General features: G+C 43.7%; 1 pseudogene; it reads left to right on the forward strand.

The window, feature by feature from the left end:
* The first annotated feature begins 10,058 nt into the window (after nt 1–10,058).
* Nucleotides 10,059–10,176, forward strand: LOC124778852 (annotated as a pseudogene).
* Nucleotides 10,177–10,399: the final 223 nt, after the last annotated feature.

Genomic DNA, 10,399 nt, shown 5'->3' on the forward strand with positions numbered 1-10,399 from the left:
CGGGTGGCACAGCCTCGCCTGTTGTTAGGTTCCCCACCTCGTCGCATACGTCAACATGGGGTCCTCCCCACGGCGGGCGGAAGCCTTATAACACAACCGTACGCCGATTTGCGGGGGAGGAATGTGGTGTCACCGCCAGGCATCACACTTGCTAGGTGGTAGCCTTTAAATGGGCCGCGGTCCGGTAGTATACGTCGGACCCGCGTGTCGCCACTGTCAGTGACTGCAGACCGAGCGCCGCCACACGGCAGGTCTAGAGAGACGTCCTAGCACTCGCCCCAGTTGTACAGCCGACTTTGCTGGCGATGGTTCACTGACAAATTACGCTCTCATTTGCCGAGACAATCGTTAGCATAGCCTTCAGCTACGTCATTTGCTACGACCTAGCAAGGCGCCATTATCCTTTGCTATTTATCTTGTGATGCATGTACCGTCAGACCGATGTTCACCAATTATGGATTAAAGTTAAGTATTCCAGAAGCTACGTACTTTATTTGCTAGTCTTCATTACTTGTCCTGTTCCAGACCTCACGCCATCCTGCGTGAGCTTAAACGCGTGCCTTTCGGCTTCCTCTATTGTGGGTTGGCGCTCTGGCCAATCCTTAACATTATGGATTGATCCTGTACTCCCTGCATCCCTCGAACCCTCAGTATCACTCCCTGAGTCAACGTCCTTGTTATTCAGCGAACTAAACCAGTCATGAGACGCAGTTTCAGGAAGTTGCAACTCGCGTTCGTCACGCTCATCGGTAGAGCTTTCCCTACTATCACCCATGTTCTCCAGAGTAACAGTGTGATTATATTCTGCCGTTGTCTTGGCTTTTCCCCTCGTTATCATTTGCACATTTATGTTACACGAAAACTCAAAATCCAGGTACCCCTTACACTCAATAATAACACAAAACATATATCAGTACACAAATTGACACACTGGGTGTGAGCAATGACCCGACAAACAGTTCATAAAGAATTCCCCCAAAAAGGCTAGTACCAATGATTGTGTTCTGTGTGCTCAGCATCGGCTGATTACGGCACTGCACATCATATGTACTCCAACAACTCACAAATTCAATGCAGAGGCACCTATAAATGTCAATTTGAAAGGACAGCACATGAAGAATACAATGTAACTTATTGTAACTAATGCTACCCGTTTTTCAATTAAAAATGTCTAAGTAATGGATCACGTGGAAAAATATCCTTTTTTTTTTTTAAGACTACTTCCTAGCAAATCCCGAAGCATCGTATCCTGGCGTGGGTCAGCCATATGTAACACCCCACCCGTCACTTACCTGGTTTTGGCGTGTGTTCACCCCAGCTAATTGACTAACAGATCAACAGAGAGTGCAAAACTGCCACAATATCGGATAACGCAAAGAAAGTAATAAGGCCCTGTGACTCCTGATTGAACTGCAGTGGCAGTGTTGACATTAATTGCTTCAGAATTGATCACTTTTAATTAAAAAGGGGTGCACATTGATGTTATATGCAGCTATTGAACACCAGATGCAAATGTTGAACATAAAATTAATTAAGAAAGGGACTTCAGATTTCAACTACTTGATTGAAAACAGATGCAGTCGATTAGCACAGATTTATTTTAACTCACGACCTTCAATCATCACATTACATGACTCTCCTACCAGGCAGTGGTAATAAATTGCGTTTGCGTGGAGTAAAGCTCGATAACTCGAAAGTTCAAATGGTTCAAATGGCTCTCAGCACTATGGGACTTAACATCTGAGGTCATCAGTCCCCTAGAACTTATAACTACTTAAACCTAACTAACCTAAAGACATCACACACATCCATGCCCGAGGCAGGATTCGAACCTGCGACCATAGCGGTCTCGCAGTTCCAGAGTGAAGCGCCTAGCACCGCTCGGCCACCATGGCCGGCAACTCAAAAGTAATTCCTATCAACTGACCCAGGCGTAATGCGAAGTGCGAGAAGAATTCTACAGTACACGGCCCATGAAACCCTCATGGAAACTTTGCCGACGTGATCCAACAAATTAATCAGTGGCCAGAGCGGGCGCAATATCACCGATTACAGCATGGCGGAGCGTCGTCGTTGTGTGGACGTCGGCCGACCTCGTGGTGCTGCAAGGCTGCGCTCGTCTATTCACTCTTAGCTATCTTGCTCAGTACATAGCTGAACCAAGACTTTCTATCTCCAAGCTCAATCGTTCCATTTGCAAAGTCCTAAACTGCAGAGAGCTCACTCTTTCTCAGGCAAGCTGAGTAAAAAACGCCACGTGTGCACTCTAGGCAAGCTGGGAACGGAAGACCTCTACGGAGACTTCTCACAGTCCACTCTTCGCCTCGGTTTCCCCTCCAGCAAAATCACTTACGCCAATTGCAATGCAAGTCGCGTTAATTATGCGTCGCTTCCCAGTGCCGACCAATGCCTGCTCTGGGAAGTGAACAAATTCCCACAAAATTTCCCTTCTTCTCAACTTCTGCTATATAGCTCCTCCCAGGCCACCCATCAAGGTTAGTGTCTGCACAAATACCAAGTTTTCCGGAATTCTGACTCCCAGGAGAGTACTTCAAATTCCTTGGTCCTATGTTCCCATCGGAGGCCAGCGTATTTCATGCTGTCGCTCTTCACCTGATTTACTTCAGGCTCTGCGGACCGTGAATTCACCGTGAAGTTGCTATAGTCACGAACACGCATGTTTTGACCTCTGTTGACCGCTCCACCGCAGTTTTGCGCGGCTTTCTCGCATGTTTCACAGAAAATGGGACAATGGACATTTATTAACAGGCGTAAAGTTCTCCGTCTGTTTCCCGGTACATCAGCATGGGGTCGGGGTCAACCACCCATGCTGTCACTCATCTTAAGGCGGCTGGAGGCCGCACCACGTTACCGCTTTCTCAGAGCTGCCTATTGTCGCTTCCCTTCGCCGTTCCCCATCCGACCACCGTCATTTCTAAATACTTCCCTGGGGTAAACTAGCGTCCAGTAAATCGACTCGTTTCCACAAAGTTTTCATGTCATGTGAATTACTTTAAAACCATCACCCGACATTAATTATTCCACTAAGTCCATACTATACCCTCTACAAGATGCATTGTGCCTTGTCAGTCATTTTGTTCAGCCCTACTGTTCGCTCAATGTGGGTTAGGTGATCTTTAATGACTTTATGTAAGGGGCATAGTTCTTGCCATTTCTAATGTGTCAGATGCAATGCTGAAAATGCAGCCACACTGAATAGTAGCAATTAACAAAACGATGTTCTTATTTTGATTTAGTAAAGGAAGTCACTAACCCCGAATGTCATTTAACTCTTGTACTCATCAACGAGCGCTTGGGCCAATTTTTCTTGCCGGGACTGTATCATATGGTATGACGTTACCTTCATTTGATCTTTGTATAACTTGTATGTCTCGTACCTGTATCAGCCCTGCGACTGATGAGCACATAGCGTAGCGTTGTGTTAATTTATGGGTAGGTAAGGAACGAAATGAAGAACTAACGGAAACTCTGCAAGTTTCTGTCGAATAGCGCGAGCTGAATGTCGTCATGCAATGGCGGATCATCGTGAACTGTGTCCCAGTACTCACTTCATGAGATGTTGGGAATTTGTCCAGATGATGGTGCGTAGTTTACCGTTTATTAGACCCAGATACAGTTTGCATCTCCTGTCCTCTCGTTGGCGAAATTCTTGCTGGGAAAATTTCTTGCATCATGAACATTCGAATCAGCTGCTTACGGAGCAAGCTCCAATGCATTCGCGATCTCCGTAATGGAGACGGGTCACTGTGAATTCGAAATTATTTTGTAAGAAACTATCAATATTGTCTGTTAATGGTAAATCTCGCCTGAATGATAAAATTCTGACTCTCTGGCTGCCATTAGATGGGCTAAAATATCGTTTTGTTTCGTTCTCATTTCTCTTTAGTTCTGACTCTGAACCCATTTTCAGGTGCCCGTGTAATATCATCAGTCTTAAATTGCTGTGTAGTTAGCTACCTTACTGCTGTTCTTGATACACTTGGCGCCACGCCTTTAACTGAAGAGAGGACGTTCGAACTGCTGTTCTTTATGTAGTTTGCTGCATGTTCCTACAATTGTTCAAAGTGTCAATGCACGGAAAAAATATTTCATACGTCCATTAACAGATGCGACATGGTCTTCGTGCCAAGCACAGCTTCCAATGGAGTTAGTGCCATGCGTTAAAATCTCCTCCATTTAGCCTGGGTGGTTTGAAGTTTTTGGTGAGTAGGCACAGCTTTTTGAGTTGTGACAGATATTTTGCTATTATAGAGAAACGAAGAAAGCTAAGTAAGATCATCCTTCCGCAAGACTTACACAAGAGTGTTGAATCAGCTAAGGCTTTGAACACGTATCACGTAATTCCAAGGCATACAATTGATTTTTTTTATTTTAAAAATGATGCCGAAGCATCGTTGTCAGACAAGGCGTGTGAGATCTCCAAATGTAGCATGATCGAAGTGTGTCTCATACTCATCCGTCTCATATACCTAGCTACAAAAAGATTCTTACACTGAAACAGAAACGTGTAAAAATGTCAGTACATTAAAAAAAGGAAAGATCGGGGCACATGTATGCCATGCCGTATTACACCATGGCAGATTACATAACATAACTACCTATTGTCGATGTTGCCATTTCTTTCAGAGCAGCACAGGGAGTTTTACAATAAATTTGACAGCAGCTGATCCCAATAATGAAGTTGTTCTAGAAACAGAAGTGAACAATGAAAAACTTTTTCTAGATTTTAAGAATGTTATTCTGGCGTAAAATTTTTTTAAAATGAATGAGAAGTGGTTTTTGCTGACTACAATTCTAACAGTTAAAAGAGTACTGCTGAATTTCTGTGCTTGTATCAGCACAAATAATACGCAGTGCCTCGCTACCAGTGGCACTTGAAACAATTACTTTCTTATTGGTACTTAGAACCAGTCAGTCTCCAGATATGGCGCATAGAACATTCTTAATAAATTACTTGTTTTCTAATACGCCTCATTATTTTATAAGGTGATGAGGTGAGCAGCTTATACCCCTGTTATGAAAGTATCTACTCAATTTTTTGGATACAAGTACATTATATACAAAAAGAGATAAATCGTAATTTGATTCTCCTGCGAAATGTGAGAAATAGCTCTTACAACTTTCTCCGTTTCCGCTTTTCAACTGTGAATTCTGGACAACCATCTACGTTTTTAGTTCTGTGTGATTTAGCTATAACAGAATTATGTCCATTCTTATAGATTATAACTTCCTACACAAATATTTGAAAATAAGTTCACAGCCGGAGCTGATCACTAACGGAAACAACATACAGGGGTATTCTAACTTATCCGGTGGTAACAAGCGTAGCAGAATGTTATCGTTTACACGGTATGTGGTGGTCGTGAAACCCTGTCGCAACTGAAATAAGACCTTGCGCCGAATACCTATGATGGCATTTTTCTACCATGATTCTTTTTTGTGTCAAGTACAGGTGAAATTTTTTAGGCGCAACTTCACTGCCAAAACGCTTTGGAAGCGGTGCCAGGATCCCGTGAATGGCACGGCTGTTTCACCTTTGGTCGACTAGCCGGCATAGGCTGTTAAAATTAATCCTGGTCCCAACCTATCCTATTTAAACAATAGAGGGCTACGCTGCGGAGTCGACGACAGTATTATTTCTGTTGCAGGTCTAAAAACTGCCATTGCAGAAACGGACAGTGGACATTCCATACGCGCCGCAGCCTATGCCAACTTCGTCAGACGCTTATACAGCCAAGTGGAAAATCAGCCGGAGTCGACGGTTGGCGAAAGTGTACCACAGCTGCTTCCCGCCTGTCAGATCGCAAGTCGTAAACAAACTGCGGTGACTGTCGCAAGACTTTTATATGTTTGAAGTATTTAGGGTGCTCTAAAATTTCCCGCGACTTCTCGGACTTGAAGAGAGGACTGAGTAGATAATATTTTGAGTTGGAACCCATTTCAGCTATGTTGGTAACGCGACCAAATGGCTATGAGCACTATGGGACTTAACTTCTAAGGTCATCAGTCCCCTAGAACTTAGAACTACTTAAGCCTAACTAACCTAACGACATCACACACATCCATCCCGAGGCAGGATTCGAATCTACGGCCGTAGAGGTAGCGCGGTAACGCGACCATTTTACAACTAATTTATTAGACGCGACCCAGCACGTCACTTGTTTTACAGCTCCACTGATTAACAACCAAAGAAAGAGAACGGAAACTTAATGTTTTCACAAACGCTGTTGTTTACAGTTAAACTTAAACCGTCATATCGGTGTATTCTGTAAACGGGTACTCAACCATGTTGCTCTTACAACACGTTAATAAGGCTCGAACCACGTCAGACGTCAAATAACATTAGCTGATCCGACGCCCGCATCTCGTGGTCGTGCGGTAGCGTTCTCGCTTCCCACGCCCGGGTTCCCGGGTTCGATTCCCGGCGGGGTCAGGGATTTTCTCTGCCTCGTGATGGCTGGGTGTTGTGTGCTGTCCTTAGGTTAGTTAGGCTTAAGTAGTTCTAAGTTCTAGGGGACTTATGACCACAGCAGTTGAGTCCCATAGTGCTCAGAGCCATTTGAACCATTTTCTGCTGATCCGACGTAAGCACCTCATTCCATGACCACCATGTTGCTTGCCTACCTAGCGGCCGGCCGCTGTGGCCGAGCGGTTCTAGGCGCTTCACTCCGGAACCGTGCTGCTGCTACGCTGCCTCGGGCACGGATGTGGGTGATATCCTTAAGTTAGTTAAGTTTAAGTAGTTCTAAGTCTAAGGGACTAATGACCTCAGATGTTAAGTCCCATAGTTCTCAGAGTCATTTGAATCATTTTGAACCTACCTAGCGAACACATTCTCAAACGGCTGTACCGTTTCCGGAAATGATTCCCATTCAAAATATTGTCTACTCAGCCCCTCTATAAGTTCTAGAAGTTCGTAATGGAAATTTTAGGGCACTTTGTATATGCAGACTGAAGCCACGAATGAAAATTTATACCAAGGCCGATATTCGAAACTCAGTCGCCAGCTCACTAGGATATTGCGCTTTGAAAATCGAAGACAACCTCGAAATTTTACACAAAACGGGAAAAAGTATATCAATGGATATCATGGAAGAAATGGAAATTTTCATACATTATACAAAGCATGGAGGTAACATTCTTAATGAGATAACCGAATTCAAAAACTCAGAATTCTTCAACCGTCTTAAGCCACTTCTAACTCAATAGATTCAGGATGTGTCAGTCTAAATAAATGACTACAAATCTGTCAGTACCAAGAATATCGATAAAAAACCTCGATAATCGATACTGACTCACATGCTACAAGTCCGCCATCTTGTTTTACGTACAAATGTGAAATCAAAGGTCCCGAGTTCGAGTCTCGGTCCGGCGCACAGTTTTAATCTGCCAGGAAGTTTCATAATGTTTACATGTATGTTTCTATAAGTGCCCGAAGATGAACAGAACACGTTCGAAACGCGTTGTATTATGTTACATTAAACATAAAACAAAAAAATTAAAAAGTGACTGGTAGCAGAAATTACAAATAAATAAATATTACTGTATTTTGTTGTTCTCGAAATTTAATCTAAACTACACATGAATGAAAAGAGATAACTTTATTTAAATTGCAACATTCGAATTGCGTATTTTTTAACTTTACAGTGATACTAAAACATTGAACAAAATACAGTAATTATACATCAAAAAGTAAGTTTTTTCTGAAATAACAAGAAAAAATTGACGAATTATGTAGAAGACAGATTTCCGTCATTACAAATACACTGATAACATTATATCAAAAACATTTTCAAAGACTAAATACTCCGCCTTTACACGCCTCAGAACGCCCCACTGTACTGGCTGACAGCCGTGTCATCCTCAGCCTGTTGACGTCACTGGATGCGGATGTGGAGAGGCATGTGGCCAGCACACCGCTCTCCCGCCGTTGTCAATATTCGTGACCGGAACCGCTACACCTCACTCACGTAACTCCTCAATTCGTCTCACAAGGGCTGAGTGCGCTCCGCTTGCTAACAGCGCTCGGCAGACCTGACGGTCACCCCTCCAAGTGGTAGCCAAGCTTAACAGTGCCGAACTTCGGTGATCAGACGGTAACCGGTGTTATCACTGCGGCAAGGCCGTTGGCTTTTCAGACTCTAGAAACTAAAATAAATGAAGTTGACCTACCTTCATAAGATTAAACTAAATGAGGAATACTGTTTCCTTATTAGTTACGTATTAAGTTGGAAATGTTATTCAGGATCCACTCAGAAAATGCTCAGAGCAAATCATGACACAGTTCAGCATTATTCCGCGATTTCCAAAATCGTAGCATTCCCACTGTATCAATCTTGGCTGTCTATCTCCAGATTGTGGAGCGAACTTTAATATGGTCTGCTAGCTTTCATATTATACCATCCGTCACAGTTTAGTATTCGTCATTCTGAAATAACTGTAGCTGGATTTTCACTAGTTCGTACCCCTGTAACAAATGGTTCAAATGGCTCTGAGCACTATGGGACTCAACAGCTGAGGTCATTAGTCCCCTAGAACTTAGAACTAGTTAAACCTAACTAACCTAAGGACATCACAAACATCCACGCCCGAGGCAGGATTCGAACCTGCGACCGTAGCGGTCTTGCGGTTCCAAACTGCAGCGCCTTTAACCGCACGGCCACTTCGGCCGGCCCCCCTGTAACAGTTTAAGGCTAACTTCGACGATGGCTAAAAGGTGACTTCTCAGGCTATTATACATTACGTGTATAAATATGAAACAAGAAGTTAGAAGATACAATATAAAAGTAAGAGCACCTAATTAGATGTAAATAAAGAAGTCAGGAAACGAGGTAGCTAAGGGAATTACTTAGCACAGGGCAGCTGCAGCTTACAAAATTCAGTCCCCATAAACTTAACGTGGATTCAGATGTAAGTGTATTACGTAATTGAAGAGTGAATTGTAAAACATTCTAAGTGGCCTTTTTTCATAGAAAGAGTTATCCGTGCTGTCTAGTTCTTGGTGCTCTGCAGTATGTCATTAGTACTGTTCCCACGCTCAAATCATCGACAAAATGTTTCAAACATCCATTACTAGCTACTGTTTGTACAACACAGTGCTTTCCAGTGGAGTTCCAAGCGCTATGCGTCAAAGTCTACCGCATGCAGCTTGGGATGGTTTGCTGAGATAACGTGCTAGCTTTTGGTGAGTGGGCACAGCCTTTTAAGCTGCGACAGAGATTTTGTAATTATAGAGAAACCAAGTTGTGCAGCAAGTTTTACACAAGACAGTTGAGCCAGTTAAAGCTGAGGTATGTGCTGTTGGATACCACAGTACCAAGTGTTTTTGAAGGTAGCAGGTTGCGAGCTGTTGCACCTCTTGGGGCAAACTGGTAACCACTTTTATTGCGCCTGACGCCGATGTACTCCGCTATACACCGAAAACAGATCAATTTATGGAGGTCGTACGATCCAGAAAGTTGTTCTGCACTAGATAGCTCGCTGTGTTCTCCGAAGTTGGTCCTGTAGGAGATAACAAAGCACTCGTGGAATCGTTAGATATCAGGATTATGTCAATTTTTATCTCTGTTGCAAATAGTATAGCCTGTAAGACAACAAATAATTCAGCTATTAGAGCAAAAGTTCCCGTTGGTAGCAGGAAGGATAAGCTGTGTCCTTCTACCTCATGGCAGAGTGCAACTCCCACAGAGATGCCCCGATTTGCAGTACCTTTGTAAGTACTCTGTGCTTGCCGTTCTACAAGCAATACAATTTAATTAGGGTTGAGAGCTTTAAGTCGCCTGCGGATACTGTTTTCTCTACTACCTTCATAATCGTGTACTGAATAATGAAAACGAGGTTGAATATCGCTTTATTGGCACCATGTCTCTCCGATAAATGTGTGGGCTGACAAATACTCCCGACATTACCTGCAGTTCGATGGTGAAAAATATAGTTTACCTTTCTTCTTCAAAAATCCTTTATTTTCAACAATGAATGGTAACCTGGACCTTTTCCATTGCAAGAAATGATTTAATGACGATCCTACTCTTAAGATGGGCAACGGTCTTGCCGCAGTGAATACACCGGTTCCCGTCAGATCACCGAAGTTAAGCGCTGTCGGGCGTGGCCGGCACTTGGTTGGGTGACCATCCGGGCCGCCATGAGATGTTGCCATTTTTCGGGGTGCACTCAGCCTCGTGATGCCAACTGAGGTGTTACTCGACCGAATAGTAGCGGCTCCGGTCAAAGAAACCCATCATAACGACCGGGAGAGTGGTGTGCTGACCACACGCCCCTCCTATCCACATTCTCATCTGAGGATGACACGGCGGTCGGATGGTCCCGATGGGCCACTTGTGGCCTGTAGACGAAGTGCTCTACTCTCAAGATGAACCTT

Source organism: Schistocerca piceifrons, chromosome 2 (assembly GCF_021461385.2).
Source record: "Schistocerca piceifrons isolate TAMUIC-IGC-003096 chromosome 2, iqSchPice1.1, whole genome shotgun sequence".
Taxonomy (NCBI): domain Eukaryota; kingdom Metazoa; phylum Arthropoda; class Insecta; order Orthoptera; family Acrididae; genus Schistocerca; species Schistocerca piceifrons.